Genomic DNA, 13,698 nt, shown 5'->3' with positions numbered 1-13,698 from the left:
CAGGATATGGCACAGAAGTCAAGTCAGTAACGTTAAGGATAGATTGAGTCCAAGCATAGCCCTGAGTAAGGGGCATGGCACACATAGGGAGAGCGTGCCTATGTGCATGATTTGCTACGGGAAGCACTAGGAGGCAGTGGGCCTCAGAGACACTGTTTTTCTGGCGCACTATTGCTGTGCTGTAGGGGAGCGGGAAGTCAATTGCTACATCCTTTAAAAGGGTGCAGCATGCTTTCCCCTGTTCATGCAGCTAACTGTGCTGGCCGGCACTCAGGGACTGGTGCAGCCCAAGCATTGGTTCCACAAGCCTGCTCTCTTCCCATTACCTGGAGCTGTGATCCAGGCTGTGTTACTACAGCTGCACACAGGGCTAGCGGCTTAGGATATAGTCCCCTGTGGAGCTGCATTCAGCCAGGGCTCTTTTTAATTGCCTCCCCTTTTATTTCTAAATGCTTGGAGAAGAAGGAACGACAGTCAGTTTGATTGAGGGGGAAATGCAGTCAATAAAAATGTTAATACATTCCTCCATTTCCAGTTAACTCATAGGGGGCTTATGAGACACTACCCTCATGTTAAACTCCTTTTAAGAATCTCATTGAACGTCCTTCTCTAGAAAAACCGACATTGCAATTTAAAAAAAAAAGATTCAGAACTGTGTAGGGTGTAATTGGAATAAAAGAGGGCAAAAAAATAATTGAAGTGTTCAGTCTGTGTTACTAGCTTCTAACCAGCAGGGCTGAACTATCACAGATAAGCCCCCCACACATATAATTTGTTGCTGTTGAGTCCATGGGAACAAGTAAAGACTATTCCTGCCCTGGAGTGCTTACAAATTAAGGGCTTTTCATTGATGTCAGCGGGCTTTGGATCAGGCCCTACGGTTGTGAGGCAGCATAGTCCACCAATGCCAATCAGGAAACAAGGAGTTAAATCATTCAATACTCCTTCTACATTCCACTGTTCACTTCCCCAACTACCTTCCTTCTTCCAGAAGCACTGCAGCCTCTTCTCCTTTAGCATAGCAGGTTGCAATGCTGTGAAGAGCCATGAATGGCCTGATGCCTTGGATGTCCTGGAACACCAGGCAACAGAACCCTTGAGAGACCCAGTCTATATGCACTGAGAGCACCAATGCTTCATAGAAATGTAGGACTGGAAGGGACCTTGAGAAGTCATCAAGCCCAGTCCCCTGCACTGAGGCAGGACCAGGAAAGGCTAGATCTTCCCTGCGAGGTGAATGTCCAACCTGTTCTTAAAAACCTCCAGTGATGGGGTTTTCACGACCTCCCTTGGAAGCCTGTTCCAAAACTTAACTACTCTTATAGTTAGAAAGTTTTTCCTAATATCTAAATTAAGTCTCCCCTGCTAAAGATTAAGCCCATTACTTCTTGTCCTACCTTCACTGGGCATGGAAATTGATCTCGGTTTTCTTTATAACAACACTTAACATATTTGAAGACTGTTATCAAGTCGTCTCCTAGTTGTCTTTTCTCATGACCAAACACTGAGCCTTTCCTTATAGGTCAGGTTTTCTAAACCTTTTGTCATTTTTGTTGCTCTCCTCTGTCTTCAATTTGTCTACATCTTTCCTTAAGTATGGCACCCAGAATTGGATACAGTACTCCAGCTGAGGCCTCACCAGTGATGAGTAGAGCAGGACAATTACCTCCTATGTCTAAGATACAACACTCCTGTCAATACACCCCAGAATGATATTAGTATTTTTCACAATGAGTCACATTGTGAGCCCCAGATGCTAACCATCTGAAAAATTAAGCTACTTATCTAAGGTGCATCCAATTCCGATCAGCGTCAGTGGGAAATGTGGCTGCTCAGGACCACTGGAAAGCCAAGCTACTTTGGCTCAAGTGCCCAGATATCTATTTAAGTTCCTACCTTTAGCCACCATATATGACAATTTCCACATATGTTCATATATACCATTTCGGCCACAAAATACATCATCACTTTTTTTTAAAACACCCAACATCTTTATGTTTGAAACTGCCTCTGGAATTCCCAGGGAAGCATTTGAAGAAAATTAAAAAGAACTGCCAAAAATACAGCCATCATCAACCTCCAACCATAAACTTTAATTGGAAAACAGGTATTAAGTACGTATCTTTATTACATTTTGAAACCATGAATAATAGATGGAGCTGGCTGAGGGCTGAGTTCTGAACAGTGATCGCATTGCTTTATTATTCAAACGTAAATGAAAGCGCGTTGTATTATCAATTAATGTTTGGCTCTTTTCTAAGAAATACATAAAATCCGCCAGGCCTCAGCTGGTGATTTACATACTCAAGTACGTTTAATCTCAAGCCTAAAAGCAAGGGTTGGAAGAATAGTAGTAGCCAGAGCTGTTGCCAAGCAACTTATCCCTGGATTTAGCATGATCATGAAAGGAAAAACTACAAGGAATTTAATTAACTAATACCTCAGCCTGCTCCTGCCAAGTGCTGGCCATTTTCCTTTAATTCCGAATCGTGGAGGAATGACCCACATTAAGGTCAGTGTTTGGAAAAGTTGGCAAGGTACACCTTTTGGAGACTGCTACTGCACCGACTCATCAAGCAACAGCTGGGCATGCATGTTGCATATTCAGGTTTTAGGGCAACATCCCTCTGCCCTCACCCAGTCCAAGTAGCTGGACATGATGGGCAGATGTGTGATGAGGCATGGAAACCCTCCCACCCCGGGGAACTGCTCCAAAAAAGCAAGGATATATAGACATTGGCTTGCCTTTGAACCAGACCAGAGTCCAGATAAACCCCATCAAAATGTCTAATCGCTATTTGCCTAGATGGAAGTTGCTCGGCAGTGTGTAATCTAGATTTGGTGATGTATTCTTGGCTCCTCAGAGAGAGTGAATGATGGGAATGCTGGCTGCTACCATCTGATATCCAAAATGCCAGGAGGAAACGGACAAAATAGTCCCAAGCATCAGTGGCTCCAGTGGTGTTAGCAGGGAAGCATCATAAATTCATCCTAGTGTGGAGAACAATCAACAAGTGCCATGGGGACAGGCACTGTCAGACTTAGTGGAAGGACAGAAATAGTTATGAAGATGAAGCAAAACAAGCAAAAGAAAAACAGACAGAGCATCTCACCACTGGAGGCTCAGCACACCAAACACCACAGCTCCCAGCAACCACACCTAAACACTTTTTCATCAGCTAGTAGAGCACACTTAGGCCTGGTCCCCACTAAGCCCCCACTTCGGACTAAGGTACGCAAATTCAGCAATGTTAATAACGTAGCTGAATTCGAAGTACCTTAGTCTGAACTTACCGCGGGTCCAGACGCGGCAGGGAGGCTCCCCCGTCAATGCTGGGTACTCCTCTCGCTGAGCTGGAGTACCGACATCGACGGCGAGCACTTCTGGGATCAATCCCAGAACATCAATTGCCTGCCGCCGGACCCTCCGGTAAGTGCAGACGTACCCTTAAAGATAACCAATCAGACTGTGTTCTTTTCTCCTGCTCTTCTAAGGAAGAAGAAAACAGTCTTCTACAGTAGAAAACAACTACCACACAACAGTGCTTTCTACCATTCTTATGCTCAGAAGGAAACACCACAAGGCCACATCAGCATTCGCAAAAACCAACCTTTTATAGCTATTTTTCTCTACTCACGAACCCCTGAAAGCATAGCCTTAACAAACACCCCCTGCCAGTCACAGACCATTCTGGTGCATTGCTCACTAACTGGTGGTTGCTACAATTTGGCCTTCACGAGACAGAGAGCACTATGAGAAGCCCCACGTGAACAGATCCTGGCTCTCAACTCTGCCCTCCATGGCCCCCTTCTGTAGGTTCCCTATCAAAGCAAAGCTGCTCAAAGTAGTCATCCCTTTTCATTTGCATAAACTGAAGACACTGACAGGCCACTCCACCAATCTTCTCCTTCTCCCTGCTCTGCAGAGCCTAAGACAACACTCCTCTAGCTGGACAAGCCAAGAGCTCTCTAGAAACTAGAGCCTATGCAGTTTTGGACACCCAGAGCACGTTTCTTTGGCACTAGTGACCATAATGGAGGAAGTCAGCGGTGGGGAGCCAGGGTCCAAAGAGGGGTGTTTCCTGAACCTGAGAACCAGTCTCACCATTCTCCAGGGAGCAGGAACTCCCAATTTTGGGGGGAACCACCCCAGAAGCTTTGACTTAAAAGTAGTGTTCTGTGTTTTCAGTTTTTACTGATGTTCACTGATAAATTACCAGGTTTTTTAATTAAAGGAGTTCAGATTTTACTGATTTACACCCATTTATCAAGCCATTCAATATTTTTGGGGTACTTATTTAAACATTAACGCTTTACGTGATTGTTGTGTCCTGAAGCTCTGAGATTGAAGCAGTCTCGCAGTGTAAAATACAGAACACACACACATCAGAGGTCAGAAAAATCAAACAATGTGAATATCATGGTATGATTGGCTCACAAGGAGATACTGCCTGCCTATTTCTTTGCATCTGTTTAGTGTGGCACTGAATTTAATCAATCCTCCACAGATAAAGATAAGGTAAAAAGGTAAACATGGGGTGAAAACACAAATTTATGCCTGAATGCCAACAAGAAAATCAGTCCTTAGAACTTTTCAAGACCAGTAAAGTCAGGAGTGAAAAGGATGCGTTGCATTGCAAGTACAGCAGCATTGAGGTCAGTATGCACGCTGATAGCATAAAAAGCAAGCAACACAAGAAGCTTAAAGAACAAAGTGAGCTTTGGGATAAACAGACAGTATCAGGAGCTTTCACCAGGGCTTCAATGAAAGAGAGAATATAGCCATGAATGTGTGTGTGATCTTTGTTTTGCTGGACAGTCACTGTTAATTGCTGGGGGGAGGGGCCTATTGGTGACTTTGTGCAACAATAGTTTCCAGCAGCAAAAACCCTTCCTAATGTGGACAACTTCACTCGTAAGTACCTGAAAGAAAATGATGATGCTTTAGTAGCTAAAATGATGGAATGAATTGCTGGAAATATGATGTCTAGTCTGATTTTTGATTAGTCTCCTGATGCTTTCAGCCATCTGATTCTTGGCCTTTTGTTTTTGTTTTTTGATTTCAAAGTGAATAAATCTGCATTGTTTTGTGCTGAGGTGACATTCATCCCCTCTGCTGACACTGGTTTTGTCGACACAACAATAACTGAGATGTTTGAGATGTACCAATTAACTTCGGAAAATGTGGCCACAACTAACACAGATTCTGCTTCCGACATAGCTAAATTTACACAGGAGCTTAAACTCAATCAGAAACCGGAGCTGTTACATATTACCTGTCCTGCTCAACATTGTGCCATCAGCAGTTACTGTTACAGAAGAAATGAAAGAAGTGAAATTTTGCATCATTGGATTCGGGACCATTTTCAAGCATGCAAACAAGTTGAAGGCTTTGTTTTACGAGAGACTAGTGCAGAGCCAACTGCTGATTACCTACTCCTGGTTTGCTATACTGGGGGAGGAGGGATAGTTCAGTGGTTTGAGCATTGACCTACTAAACCCAGAGTTGTGAGCTCAATCCTTGAGGGGGCCATTTAGAGATCTAAGGCAAAAATCAGTACTTGATCCTGGTAGTGAAGGCCAGGGGCTGGACTCAATGACCTTTTGGGGTCCCTTCCAGTTCTAGGAGATAGGACCTTTTACTTTGCTGCCTGCCACGTAAATAATGCATGGACTATGCTAAAGCATCTCCTAGATCATCCTGAGTTTGTTGGCTCTAAATCAGAAACTGCTGAATATTCTTTTTGGAGTGTCATCCAGATTTTTCACCCCCTTTCTCAAAGTGAATTTGGCAGCAGACTACAACCATTGTGCCAGAGTGGCTCAACTGACATTGGCTCTGTCACTAAAGATGAACTTTCAAATCTGAAAGGGGAATTTACTACTTACATCAACTTTCCTAACCCTGACAATGCAAAACTGGATGTGCTGGCTTTTTGGAACAGTCATCAAGACACACTTCCCAACTTCAGCAAAGTGGCACTGTGAGCCTTGAGTGTATCCACGGATCTGCTGATGCAGAGTGCATATTTTTAAAGGTGGACTATCTCTAAGGCCTGGTCTACACTACGAGTTTAGGTCGAATTAGCAGCGTTAAATCGAATTAAGCCTGGACACGTCCACACGACGAAACCCTTTCTTTCGACTTAAAGGGCCCTTTAAACCAGTTTCTTTACTCCACCTCCGACGAGAGGATTAGCACTAAAATTGGCCTTTGCGGGTCAGATTTGGGGTAGTGTGGACGGAATTCGATGTTATTGGCCTCCGGGAGCTATCCCACAGTGCTTCATTGTGACCGCTCTGGACAGTACTCTCAACTCAGATGCACTGACCAGGTAGACAGGAAAAGCCCCGCGAACTTTTGAATTTCATTTCCTGTTTGCCCAGAGTGGAGAGCACAGGTGACCACGCAGAGCTCATCAGCACAGGTAACCATGATGGAGTCCCAGGATCGCAAAAGAGCTCCAGCATGGACAGAACGGAGGTACGGGATCTGCTTGCCATATGGGGAAACGAATCAGTGTTAGCTGAACTCCGTAGCAGTAAACAAAATGGCAAAATATTAGAAAAGGTCTCAAAGGCCATGAAGGACAGAGGCCATAACAGGGACGCAGAGCAGTGCCGCGTGAAAATTAAGGAGCTACGGCAAGCCTATCACAAAGCCAGAGATGCAAATGGAAGGTCCGGGGCAGAGCCGCAAACATGCCGCTTCTACACAGAGCTGCATGCTAGGGGGTGCAGCCACCACTACCCCAACCGTGTGCTTTGACTCCGTCAATGGAGAAACACGCAACAGGGAAGCGGGTTTGGGGTACGCGGAAGATGATGATGATGATGAAGACAATGAAGATAGCTCACAGCAAGGAAGCAGAGAAACCGGTTTCCCCAACAGCCAGGAACCAGGAACCCCCGAACTCACCCAAGGCGTGCTCCCAGACCCTGAGGGCACACAAGGGACCTCTGGTGAGTGTACCTTTGTAAATATTACACATGGTTTAAAAGCAAGCGTGTTTAATGATTAATGATTAATTTGCCCTGGCAATCGCGGTCAGCACAGCTACTGGAAAAGTCTGTTAACATGTATGGGGATGGAGCAGAAATCCTCCAGGGACATCTCTAGAAAGCTCTCCTTCATGTACTCCCAAAGCCTTTGCAAAAGGTTTCTGAGGAGGGCTGCCTTATCCCGTCCACCATGGTAGGACACTTTACCACGCCAGGCCAGTAGCACGTAGTCTGGAATCATTGCATAACAACACATGGCAGCGTATGGTCCTGGTGTTTGCTGGCATGCAGACCACATCCATTCCTTATTGCTCTTTGTTATCCTCAGGAGAGTGATATCATTCACGGTCACCTGGTTGAAATGGGGTGATTTTATTAAGGGGACATTCAGAGGTGCCCGTTCCTGCTCAGCTAAACAGAAATGTTCCCCGCTGTTAGCCACGTGGTGGGGGGGAGGGGTGAAGTGATCATCCCAGAGAATTGGGTGTGTGGGCGGGGGGGTAGTTGGGTTTGTGCTGCATGTTAACCCGGAAACCCCAGTCCCTCCTTTTACATTGCAAACCCATTTTAAATGGCCAACCCAATAGGTCCTTGGTATGGGAAATGAGGGTGCTGCTGTTTGAAACCATTCCCACATGTTATGAAGGTTAAAAAAGCCAAAAGACTGTGGCTTACCATGGCTGCCTGCAAGCCGAATTCTGTTGCCTGGCACTGCGTGAGTGATCTCTCACACCAAACCGACAGGCCCTCAATATAAGAGGAAAAATGCGACCTTGTAACGAAAGCACATGTACTGTGTAATGTGAACAGCAAAATTTAACGTGAAAGAGTGTACCCATTGTTTTCTAAAATGTGTCTTTTTTAACCACCTCTCCCTTCTCCTCCACTAGCTGCAAATGTTTCTCCTTCGCAGAGGCTAGCGAAGATTAGAAGGAGAAAACGGTGGGCTCGGGATGATATGTTCACGGAGCTCCAGATGTCCTCCCAAGCTGAAAGAGCACAGCAGAATGCATGGAGGCAGTCAATATCAGACTACAGAAAAGCACAGTATGAACGAGAGGAGAGGTGGCAGGCTGAATCGCGGGATGAACAGAGCAAGTGGCGGGCTGAAGATGATAGGTGGCGTCAGCTTGCAGACAGAAGGCAAGAGTCGATGCTCTGGCTGCTGGAACATCAAACTGATATGCTCCAGCGTATGGTTGAGCTGCAGGAAAGGCAGCAGGAGCAGAGACCGCCGCTACAGCCCCTGTGTAACCAACAGCCCTCCTCCCCAAGTCCCACTGCCTCCTCACCCAGACGCCCAAGAACACGGTGGGGGGGCCTCCAGCCACCCAGTCACTCCACCCCAGATGATTGCCCGAGCATCGGAAGGCTGGCCTTCAATAAGTGTTAAAGTTTTAGTTTTAAACTGCAGTGTGTCCTTTTCCTTCCCTCCTCCCCCACCCATCCCAGGCTACCTTGGCACTTATCCCCCTAGTTGTGTGATGAATTAATAAAGAATGCATGAATGAGAAGTAACAATGACTTTATTGCCTCTGCAAGCGGTGCTCAAAGGGGGGAGGGGAGGGTGGGGTGGTTGGTTTACAGGGAAGTAGAGTGAACCGGGGGTGGGGGGTACAGAGGGTTCATCAAGGAGAAACAAACAGAAGTTTCACACCGTAGCCTGGCCAGTCACAAAACTGGTTTTCAAAGCTTCTCTGATGCACACCGTGCCCTGCTGTACTCTTCTAACCGCCCTGGTGTCTGGCTGCATGTAATCAGCGGCCAGGCAATTTGCCTCAACCTCCCACCCCACCATAAATGTCTCCCCCTTACTCTCACAGATATTGTGGAGCGCACAGCAAGCAACAATAACAATGGGGATATTGGTTTTGCTGAGGTCTATTCGAGTCAGTAAGCTGCGCCAGCGCGCTTTTAAACGTCCAAATGCGCATTCCACCACCATTCGGCACTTGCTCAGCCTATAGTGGAACAGGTCCTGACTACTGTCGAGGCTGCCTGTGTACAGCTTCATGAGCCATGGCATTAAGGGGTAGGCTGGGTCCCCAAGGATAACGATAGGCATTTCAATATCCCCAACGGTTATTTTCTGGTCCGGGAAGAAAGTCCCTTCCTCCAGCTTTCAAAAGAGACCAGAGTGCCTGAAGATGCGAGCATCATGTACCTTTCCCGGCCATCCCACATTGATGTTGGTGAAACGTCCCTTGTGATCCACCAGGGCTTGCAGCAGCATTGAAAAGTACCCCTTGCGGTTTATGTACTCGGTGGCTTGGTGCTCCTGTGCCAAGACAGGGATATGGGTTCCATCTATCGCCCCACCACAGTTTGGGAATCCCACTGCAGCAAAGCCATCCACCATGACCTGCACGTTTCCCAGAGTCACTACCCTTGATATCACCAGGTCTTTGATTGCCCTGGCAACTTGGATCACAGCAGCCCCCACAGTAGATTTGCCCACTCCAAATTGATTCCCGACTGACCGGTAGCTGTCTGGCGTTGCAAGCTTGCTCAGGGCTATCGCCACTCACTTCTCAACTGTGAGGGCTGCTCTCATTCTGGTATTCTGGTGCTTCTGGGCAGGGGAAAGCAAGTCACAAAGTTCCATGAAAGTGCCCTTATACATGCGAAAGTTTCGCAGCCACTGGGAATCGTCCCACACCTGCAACACGATGCAGTCCCACCAGTCTGTGCTTGTTTCCCGGGCCCAGAATCGGCATTCCACGCCATGAACCTGCCCCAGTAATACCATGATTTGCACTTTGCTGGGGCCCTTACTTTGTGAGAGGTCTATGTTGATGTCAATTTCCACATCGCTCTCATCGCCGCACTGCAATCGCCTCCTCAGCTGGTCCTGGTTTTGCTTTGGCATGTCCCGACTCTGCATATACTCCAGGACAATGCGCGTGGTGTTCATAATGCTCATAATTGCCGCGGTGATCTGAGCAGGCTCCATGATCCCAGTGCTATGGTGTCTGGTCTGAAAAAAGCATGAAACTGACGGAGGGAGGGAGGGAGGGATGGGCGACTGACAACATTGCATACAGGTACAGGAAATTAAAATCAGCAAAGGTGGCTGTGCATCAGGGAGAAACACAAGCAACTGTCACACAGAATGGCCCCCCCAAAGATTGAACTCAAAACCCTGGGTTTAGCAGGCCGTTGATTTCACAGAGGGAGGGGGAAAGCAAATGAATACAGAACAAATCTGGTCCACCTATTTTTTACATCTTAAGCTGGCAGCAGACGGTGCAGCATGACTGATAGCCCTTGGCATCTTCTGGGTGCTTGGCAGAAGATACTGTACTACGACTGCTAGCCATCATTGTTAAGACAGTTCAATAGGACTGCCAGCAGGACTGAGTCTCCAGGAGACAAAGCATGTCTGCCCAGGTGCCTCTGATTGAACTGGAAGATGACAATGACAGATACCAGTCGTAATACACCATCTACTGCCAAAAGGCAAAGGGCTGCTGCTGTGTAGCAATGCAGTACCACGTCTGCCGGCACCCAGATGACATATGGTGACTCTGAGCTGAGCTGAGCTGAGCGGGCTCCATGCTTACCGTGGTATGTTGTCTGCACAGGTAACCCAGGTAAAAAGGCACGAATCGATTGTCTGCCGTTGCTCTGATGGAGGGGGAGGGGCCTGACGACATGTACCCAGAACCCCCCGCGACATTGTTTTGCATCATCAGGCATTGGGATCTCAACCCAGAATTCCAATGGGCGGCGGAGACTGCAGGAACTGTGGGATAGCTACCCACAGTGCAACGCTCCGGAAGTCGACGCTAGCCTCGGTACTGTAGACGCGGTCCGCTGACTTCATGCACTTAGAGCATTTTATGTGGGGACACACACAATCGACTGTATAAAACCGATATCTATAAAACCGGCTTCTATAAATTTGACCTAATTTCGTAGTGTAGACATACCCTAAGCCAGCAAGAGGATACTTTGAAGAAAATTATGCACGTATACACAAACCAGAATTTCTGGAAAAAAAATACCAGCTCTGAGAGAGACAAAATATACCTTTGTGCATTAAAAAAAGATGTTTCAATTATACTGTAGTAAAATGTGTATATTACAAAAGCTTTTTTTTTCTTTCCCTCTTCCATTGATTTTTCACTGTTTTCTTATTTTTTTTATTTTTAACATGATTTCATCCCAGGTTTAATGTTTGGAAAATAAACTGAAAAATTCCTAGATTTCTTTTTACAAATAAAAAAAGAAAATGTGGGATACTACTTAAAAGCCAGGATATATACCAGATGCTTTCCTTTGATCTGTACCAGAGTCCAGATAAACCATGCCAAAATTTCTAATCACTATTCACCTGGATGAAAGTTGCTCAGCAGTATGTAACCTACAGTTGGTGATGTATTCTAGGCTTTTCATGGACACTGAATTTTGGGAATACTGGCCACTATCCTTCTGATCTCAAAAATGCTCCCCAGAGCATGTGAATGGAGGGAATGCTGGTTATTGTTCTCCTGATCTTAGAAATACTAGTGGGAAGAAACAAAAACTTCCCAAGCATCAGTGTTGTTAGCAGTGAAGAATCAGCCATTCTTTCCAGTGTGGAGGACAATTGACAGGGTGCCATGAAGAGATATTCTGTCAGATTTAGCAAAGGAGCAGAAATAGCTATGAAGATGAAGCAGAACAAACAAGAGAATAAAGACAATCTTTCTATGGTAAACCTGCTGACTACAGAGTTTGGAGCAAAACCATAAAAGAAACACACTACGCATACAAAGAAAGCCCTTTCCTTAAAACTATTGAAAAACACAGCTGACTCACACAGTACCTGAGAGCAGATAGAGCATTTCATTGCTGGGGGCTCAGCAAACCTAATCCACAAGCAGTCCAGATCCCAGCATCCACACCCTTTTTCACACACCCAGCACAATAAGCTCAAAGCTAACCACTCAGACTCTGTTCCCTTCTTCTGAGGAAAAGCAAGGCACCCTTCTACAGCAGAAAGTAACTGTCCCAGAACAGTACTTTCTACCACACTCATGATCAGAAAGAAACACTATAGTACCTCATCATAGATAGCAAGACCAGCCTTCTGCAACTCTTTCTCCAGTCACCAATTAGTCTCACCGTTCTCCAGGGAGCAGGAGCTCCCAATTTTTCTGGAAACCGCTCCAGAAGCTTTTACTTTAAAGCAAGGATATATGGCCATAGGCTTTCCTTTGAAACAGACCAGAGTCCCAATAAACACTGTCAAAATGTCCAATCGCTATTCACTTGGAAGAAAGTTGCTTGGCAGTGTGTAACCTAGAGTTGGTGGCGTGTTCTAGGCTCCTTAGAGAGCAAGAATGGCGGGAATACCGGCTGCTGTCCTGATCTCTGAAATGCCAGGTGGGAACAGACAAAATCTTCCCAAGTGCCAGTGGCTCCGGTGGTGTTAGCAGGGAAGCCTCATCCATTTCTTACAGTGTGGAGGACAATTTGCAGGTGCCATGGGGAGAAGCATTGTCAGACTCAGTGAAGAAAGGAGATATAGCTATTCAGATGAAGTAGAACAAGGAAGAGATCAAAGACAATCTTTTAATGGTAAACCTGCTGATTGCAGAGACTAGAAGCAAGGATGTAATGGAGACACAGTAATGCACACAAAGAAAGCCCTTCTCTAAAGCCTGCTGATAGATACAGCCCAGTCACACAACACCTGAAAGCAGATGGAGCATTTCACTGCTGAGAACTCAGCACACCAAACCTACAAGGAGTACAGCTCCCAGTAACCACACCCAAACTTTTTTTCACACCCAACAGGACAAGTTCAAAGCTAACCATTCAGACTATGTTTCCTTCCCCTGCTCTTCCACGGAAGAGCAAGACACTCTTCCACAGCAGAAAGCAGCTACCACAGAACAGCACTCTCTGCCATTATCATGCTCAGAAAGAAACACTACAGTTCTTCATCGTGGTTAGCAAGACCAGGCCTTTACAACTACCCTTCTCCAGTCACCCACTAGAGAAATGATCCCTAAAAGCACAGCCTTAACCAATACTTACCCTGCCAGTCACAGACCATTCCGGCGCATTGTCCTCTAACTGGTGGGTGCTACAATTTGGCCTTCACGAGAGAGAGAGCACTACGAGAAGCCCCACGTGAGCAGATCCTGGCTCTCAACTCTGCCCTCCATAGCCCCCTTCCGTAGGCTGCCTATCAAAGCCAAGATGCTCAAAGTAGCCATCCCTTTTCATTTGCATAAACTGAAGACCCAGACAGGCCATTCTACCAATCTTCTCCCTGCTCCCTTCTCTGCAATGCCTAAGACAACAATCCTCTAGCTGGACAAGCCAAGAGTTCTCTAGAGCCTATGCAGTTCTGGACACCCAGAGCATGTTTCTTTGGCACCAGTGACCATAATGGAGGAAGTCAGCAGTGGGGAGCCAGGATCGCCAATGAGGGATGTTTCCTGAACATCAGGGCCAATCCTACCATTCTCCTGCTATCAGGAAATCCCACCTTTTCTGAAAATCACTCCAGAAACTTTGATGGGGCCTCTACACCCCTTAAACATCCCAGATGCAGGGTGAAAGACAGTGAATCTGTCCCATCCCGCACCTCTCATCTTCCTTGCCATATCCTTCACCCCTTCAGCTACCAAACAACCCTCTTTGTTGCTATAGTGGTTTATTCCTGTAAGAAGTCTTTGTGCAATTGGTGGAAGGATTCAC

At 46.3% G+C, this 13,698-nt stretch overlaps 1 non-coding gene and 2 pseudogenes across 1 annotated transcript; all 3 read right to left on the bottom strand.

The window, feature by feature from the left end:
• Window positions 1-3,462: 3,462 nt before the first annotated feature.
• LOC117874003 lies at window positions 3,463-3,655 on the bottom strand (annotated as a pseudogene).
• An 8,273-nt stretch (window positions 3,656-11,928) lies between these two features.
• On the bottom strand, window positions 11,929-12,109 carry LOC117874002 (annotated as a pseudogene).
• Window positions 12,110-12,802: 693 nt separating this feature from the next.
• Window positions 12,803-13,016, bottom strand: LOC117873997. The gene has a single exon (XR_004644859.1). It is a non-coding gene; the product is annotated as a small nucleolar RNA U3 (small nucleolar RNA).
• Window positions 13,017-13,698: the final 682 nt, after the last annotated feature.

This window comes from Trachemys scripta, chromosome 2, assembly GCF_013100865.1.
Source record: "Trachemys scripta elegans isolate TJP31775 chromosome 2, CAS_Tse_1.0, whole genome shotgun sequence".
NCBI classification, from domain to species: Eukaryota; Metazoa; Chordata; order Testudines; family Emydidae; genus Trachemys; species Trachemys scripta.
This window is presented reverse-complemented; position numbering and strand designations above follow the sequence as displayed.